Source organism: Gymnoscopelus braueri (assembly GCF_963280865.1).
Source record: "Gymnoscopelus braueri genome assembly, chromosome: 7".
Taxonomy (NCBI): domain Eukaryota; kingdom Metazoa; phylum Chordata; class Actinopteri; order Myctophiformes; family Myctophidae; genus Gymnoscopelus; species Gymnoscopelus braueri.
This window is the reverse complement of record NC_137608.1, coordinates 52,145,854-52,153,430: the sequence shown is the minus strand read 5'-3', so window position 1 is coordinate 52,153,430 and position 7,577 is coordinate 52,145,854. Positions and strand designations below refer to the sequence as shown.

The 7,577-nt window shown below is 38.0% G+C and overlaps 1 long non-coding RNA gene across 1 annotated transcript; it reads left to right on the top strand.

Moving 5' to 3' along the window:
- Positions 1–6,176: 6,176 nt before the first annotated feature.
- Positions 6,177–7,212, top strand: LOC308087943. The gene is made up of 2 exons (XR_013933390.1): positions 6,177–6,235; positions 6,838–7,212. It is a non-coding gene; the product is annotated as an uncharacterized lncRNA (long non-coding RNA).
- The last annotated feature ends 365 nt before the right edge of the window (positions 7,213–7,577 follow it).

The window sequence follows — 7,577 nt, the reverse complement described above, 5'->3', positions numbered from 1 at the left end:
CCCTCCAACAGCAACTACATGGGAAACATTATTTATATTATTCATATTTTAAATAATCTGTAATCACTTCAATCTGAAGTGATGAACTTTAACCTTTAGCCTCCCATCATGTCTCATCTGAAAGCTTTTAATTAATTACAACATTTTACTTTCTTTCTTTCTTGTGTTTCTCTTCAACAGAATCAGAATCATCTTTATTGTCACATCACAGGTTAAAGGTGTAAAGAAGTGGGTGAAATTATTTTTTGTGTAGCTCCATCGTTTTATTATTTTCAGAAAGAGAAAGAAAAGAAGACGGGGGAGGAGAGAATAAAAGATGAATTAAACAAAGATATTTACATACTGTATGTAAATAAATAGCATAAGGTAAAGCATGTACATGAGGAGACATAAGGTGCATAAGGTACAGTATGTACATGAGGAGACCTAAGGTGCATAAGGTGCAGTATGTACATGAGGTTAGACATAAGGTGCATAAGGTACAGTATGTACATGAGGACATATAAGGTGCATAAGCAGCAGCTATATACATGATTATGTGCAATAATCCAGACTGTCGTCTTTCTGGAAACAGATGATGTAACATCATATCTTTAATCTGATTGGCTGATTCTTCTGAACTAAAGAACGAGTCCTCCTTCATTCTCTTTCAGACTCCAGAACTTCTCTTTCAGTAAACATCTGTTTATTCTGATCTGTTTATTCTCATCTATTAAATTCAGTTCAGTTTTGATCAGTGATGATGAAGATTACAGCCACCCTCCTCATCCTCTCCTCTGTACTTCATGTCAAAGCGATCCCAGGAAGTAAGTACATTATATTTATGTTATTATATAATATATACATTTATATCTACTGTTATTATATAAAAACAAATATGGACAATGCACAATACAAACAAATGACTTCCACGAACGCTTGCATGCACAAACGCACACACACACATGCACGCATCCTCATACACACACACACACACACACACACACACACACACACACACACACGCACACGCACACGCACACGCACACACACACACACACACACACACACACACACACACACACACACACACACACACCCTCCTTTTACCTGTATACAGTATTGAATCTTGAATGTTGGTCCAAATACATAAACATTAAAACAGATGTTAGGAGCTGTTAATGTGACATCATGAAAAAAAAATCTGTATGAATTACTTTCATAATAAAAAATAAATAAATACATAAAAACATTTTAATCTGTTTCAGTGTGAATAAAACGTTTGACAGGAAGCTACTTTTAATATCCAACCTTTCACTTCATATAAGAACCAAACATGATTGTTTAACATGATGATTATGTGTTATTGTCTGTGAAGAAGTTTGTTGTTGAATTTAATTTCATCTTTGTTACTTTTGCAGTGTTCCACGAGGAGATTAAAGTCCTTGGCTGTTCAGACACAGTTAAAGACCCATATAAAGAGGTCATGTTGGGACTGGATGGTGAAGTGATGTTCTACGCAGACTTCAACAAAGGGAAGGAGGTGGTGGCTCCGTTTGTGGCTCCAATGACCTTCCCAGGAGCTTATGAAGTAGCTTTGGGTGATCAGGCGCAATGCAAACACAACCTGGACACCATTCGCACTGCCTTGAAGAAACCACCAGTGAAAGGTACATGAATACTATTAACACAGTTATTAACTTAAACGGTTGAATACACACACACACACACACACACACACACACACACACACACACACACACACACACACACACACACACACACACACACACACACACACACACACACACACACACACACACACACACACACACACTTCAATTTATTCATTTCATTCTCAATTAAAAGACATGAATCATGTCAAAATCCAAGATAATACGATTATACAACAGTTACCATCCAAATAAAACACATCAAAATTCCTTGGACTCTATTAAAACAAAAATCGTATTAATTAAGTACTGTACTTAAGTACAATGTTGAAGTATTTGCACTTTACTCAAGTATTTCCAATTTCTAATATTTTTTACTTCTACTCCACTACATCTCAGAGGCAAATAGTGTACTTTTACTCCATTATAATTATTTGAAAACTTAGTTACTAGTTACTTTGTAGATTGTGATTATTATTATAACACATAGTAACAACTTCAGCCCTATCGGCCTTTTGAAAATAGCCATCTACAAGCATGAGGCATTGTGAGCTTAGATCTGCTATTTTCAAAAGATTTGTATTCATTTGAAAACTTGAAATGGGACATTTTGTACAATGAGTACTTTTACTTTTGATACTTTTTAAGTACAGTATTTCTACATTGCAGTATCGATACTTTTACTTAAGTACTTTTTCCACCACTGAAGGCTGGTAGAGTGTGTTGTTAATGTTGTTTTATGTTCGTTTAATTAATCAATTAATATAAAAAGTTGCGTGCATGTGACCCGCACTGCATAGTGCACCCCCCCCCCCCCCCCAGCGCACCATAATGACATATTTAATTGTCTATTTCCAGATGGATATGTGTTCTATTTGGCTTACCGCTGTGTGTTTAACTCCAGTGAGCTGAAGGACATACAGTACATACAGTCATATAATTTCGATGGTGATGAGCTGGTCAGGTGGGACAGTAGAGTAGATCAGTATGTTGGATACACTGAGTTTGGTGTGAAGAACGCAGAGCGCTTCAATAAAGATCCTACACTACTGCGTGTGATGAGAGCACAACGAGAGGCAAACTGCAAACACAACGCTGAGAGCGCCTACTCTGTTCTGAACAAGAGAGGTGAGCTGATCTCAGAGCAGCACTCAACACTCATCACCTCATAAACTATAACATGAAATCACATGATTCTATTCAGAGATGATTAATGGTGTTAATATTGATCTGATAATGATTATAAAACATTACTTAATCTGCTGAGACACTCAGACACATTTCAGATCCTCTTGATTTATACTATCTGAACAGGCTGTCACGCAGTGGAAATAGCAGATCTACAAGCTCACAACATGTGGTGTCACCATCGTACACCGAGTATAAATGAAACATATAGATCTATTTCTGAGTGTTTTCACCCTCATATAATGACCTGCCTAAAACAGAGACACCAGGAAGGATTAATGTTTTTAAATTAACGTTAAAAAGAACCATGCAGGCTAAAACACACCTCTATACACTTCATTTCACCACCTGATTTTATATTTTAATGATTGTCTTTACTAGTTTGTTTTTTATGTTTTTAATCACAATATTTTACAGGATTATGTGTATTGTTTTGTTTGTTTTTACTCTTATTAATTTGAGCAATGTTCATTAAATGATATTGCTGGTTTATTGTTGTTTATGTAAAGCACTGTGTAACTGTGAACTATTTAATATGTTTAAATTACGTTATATAAAATTCTATGTTGTAGAAAACTGTAGACAATGGTAGAATCTACAGTTTACTCTATGAAACGTTGTTCTCTGGTGCCATCTGGTGGCCAAACACTGACTTTTACAGTTACAATTTACAATGCAGGCATTTATCAGACGCTCTTAATCCAGAGAGACTTACAGTAAGCAAGGAAAACACAAGTTAATACATCAAATATATAGAAATAGTAATCTAGAATCATAGGTAAACCAAGAACCTATCATCAGTCTAAACAGTATAATATCAAATACAAACATTTTGGCTGGTTGAAGACCAAGTGCGTGCAGCTTTCTGGATCATTATAATCATTCATTATCATCATTATGATCATGATAATGACATTTTCCTATGACGGTTATATAATAATAATAATAATAATGATAATAATAATAATATTTATTTTTATTATAAATTGTACTTATTTATCCAGTGGAGCCCAAAGTGAGACTGAAGTCAGAGACTCCCCCTCGTCGTAGTGAACACACTCACATGCTGAGGTGCAGCAGCTACGACTTCTATCCTAAAGTGATCCTGGTGACCTGGTGGATAGGGAAAGAACCTTTGACCTCTGGCCTATCCTCTACCGATGAGCTGTCTGATGGAGACTGGTACTACCAGTACCACTCCTACCTGGAGTACACACCCAGGTACACACCTAACAGACACCTATACATAGAAATACACACCTAATAGACACCTATACATATATTCTTTAAAAATAAAACAAGTGTTACTCACTTGCTGAAAATGGCCCATTAATTGGTAGGCTAATATTAAGTCTCACACACACACACACACACACACACACACACACACACACACACACACACACACACACACACACACACACACACACACACACACATACACACACACACACACACACACACACACACACACACACACACACACACACTCTCACACACACACACACACACACACACACACACACACACACACACACACACACACACATACTAAGTTTCTTCTGCCTCTTGCCTTCCTATTTTTTCTGCAATGGGGAGGGAATAGTGGAATACACAATAAACACTATAGCGGAGGAGAGCCCAGCGGGGCATTCACGCTCCTACACGAAAATAGTCAAACTTTTTTTTTCTCCAAAACACTAAATAACAACAAAGATAACGGATCAATGTCGAATCGCGGCGCGTTTCAGCGTGTAGATCGTCTACTTTCGCAATCTGTCCTAATAGTGCTAATTAATGAGCGGCGTGACTCATTTTGGTGCCCGCCCTCTGCACCGTGGTTCCCCCCCCTCTGCACCCTGGTGCGTGGGCCCCCCCCTCTGCACCGTAGTTCCCCCCCCTCTGCACCGTGGTGCCCGCCCTCTGCACCGTGGTTCCCCCCCCTCTGCACCGTGGTGCCCCCCCTCTGCACCGTGGTGCCCCACACACTGTGCGTATAGATACTGATCATCCTCCTCAGATAGAAAACATGCTGTGCTTTTTGAAGAGGATCATCAGCAGATAAATGTGTGTGTGTGTGTGTGTGTGTGTGTGTGTGTGTGTGTGTGTGTGTGTGTGTGTGTGTGTGTGTGTGTGTGTGTGTGTGTGTGTGTGTGTGTCTTACAGATCAGGAGAGAAGATCACATGCATGGTGGAACATCCCAGCCTGACCGCGCCTATCAAGATGGACTGGGGTCAGTTACTGTAATCTACTCTATTCTACTGTATTCTACTCTACTCTACTGTAATCTACTGTATTATACTGCATTCTACTGTAATCTACTGCACTCTACTGTACTATACTGTAATCTACTGTATTATACTGCATTCTACTGTAATCTACTGCACTCTACTGTACTATACTGTAATCTACTGTAATGTGTTATACTACACTCTGTTTTATGGCAATGGTCATGGTAATGGTCTAGTGGTTAGAGTGTCTGCCCTAAGATTGAGAGGTTGGAGTTCAATCCCTGGCCGGGTCATTCTAAAGACTATCAAAGTGGGACCCAATGCCTCCCTGCTTGGCACTCAGCATCAAGGGTTGGGTTGGGGGGGTAAGTCTCTGTGACTAGAGTCACATCAAGGGTTGGGTTGAAAGATTTGCAAAAAATCTTTATATATTTTTGAATAGTCTAAGTATAAAATAATGGTTATAGCTCAAAACTAAAATGACACAGATGATTCCATGTCAGAGTCAGTGAAGGAGAAGGTGTTTTAATCTACTGTAATAATATAATGAATATAATATCATATAATATCTTTAATATCATATTTGTATTATCAGATGACTCCATGCCAGAGTCAGTGAAGAACAAGGTGGCCATGGGAGCATCAGGTCTGGTTCTGGGTCTGGTCTTGTTCCTGTCTGGATTCATCTACTTCCAGTGGAAGAAACGAGGTGATTAGCATGTTTAATTAACATGTTTAATTAACATGTTAAATTAATGAATCTACTACCAGTGGAAGAAATTAGGTCAGATCAACAGAGGATCACATGACATGTGGAACCCTCACAGAAATGCAAACACACAAACAAACATGTAAAGCCACAACCTAAACTGGTTTATATCGGTTTAAAACCTTAACCGGTTTAGACCAATTTAGAGGTCTAGTTAGAGGTCAAAGTGTGTTCTTTTTGTCACATTTAGTCTTAAATAAGAGTCAAATGTTCACTTTAGTTCTGATGACTGAATGTTATTGTGTTGTGTGTACATTTATGCATTTGATGGACATACACACAACAGTACATAGGATTTATTTGTCTGTTTTAACTGTCTCTCTTCTTCTTCTATCAGGTCGTATTCTGGTGCCGACAACCAATGAGAATCTTTAGACTTCTCCCACACACCCAGGTTCACTTCCTCTTTCTTTTTACTAAACTTTTTTATACATTTTATACAGTTTTAATGTATAAAAGTGTATAAAACTAGAAAACATACACAAAACAACGTGCTTGTGTAAGAAGTGAAACAACTAGCTTGGTAAACCATTCTGTTTAATTTCTTATAATAATGAATCTAATAATCAAATTTAATAATCAACTGTTCTATCAGACAACACTGATGACAATGTGGTCAGATGGGGGGGTCCTCTTTGTGAACTGTGTAGTTTGGACCATTCATCATCAATCAAATATAAACATGTTTTACATTACGCAGGAGTAGATCCCATAGCCTGAGAGGACGTTCAGGTGATTCAGTCAGGAAGGGAAGAGACGACACAATGCAGCCAAACTCTGAACCAATCATTTGAACAAAACATTTCAGTGAACTGTACCCAATGATTCAGTACATTGAACACAACATTTCAGTGAACTGTACCAATGATTCAGTGACTAATAATTTGGGAATGATTAATTTAATTTTATAAGGGAAGGTTATTCTAAAGTGTTAACATGTTATTGTTCACACAGTTAATACATTCTGATTCTTATTGGTTTATTGTCTTTTCACAGAACACCTGGGTGTGTTTTCAGAGAATCAGAGAGTCATCGCTGCCCCTAGTGGAGAGAGGAGTAAATACATGTGTGTCCATTCAGCTTTTAAATACTCATAACAGCAGCACAATGATGACATCATCAACCTTTTTCACGAATGTGTCCTTTCCACAATTAAGAATGCTAATTAGCTAGCCAAGGCTAACGATAATTAGTGTGCGGACTCTGTCTTTTCCCGGTGTTTCGTCCAGTTCGACCTGGTTTTGAGGTTAGGTTAGGGTTAAGGTTAGGTTTATAAACATAGTTTCTGTGAGGTTAAAGGTCAGGGTTTAGGGTTATAATAGTTCAGTTCTACACTATATTGAAACATTAAATAAATGATCACACACACAATCAGAGTTCTTCATAACATTAATATTAATATCCATCTGAATGGAAGTCAGTCAGCCATGTTTGGTTTGGTTTGGTTAGGTTTGGTTTTATTATTTTTTAATTGACCATAAGTCATTTATTATGTAATTGTTTATAATGTGTGATATTTAATGTGTTAAGATCATTATGACATCACTGTTTCACCTGTGATGGGTGGACCTGGACCCTCTAGGGTGGTCCGGGGTTATGGGTGGACCTAGACCTTCTAGGGTGGTCTGGGGTGATGGGTCCACCCAAATTAGAAAACGGTGAGCCACCACAGTCTATGAAATGAATGGGAAACACTGATGTCATGTGTTACGGCCCTGTGTGGCCTCATATTGTGT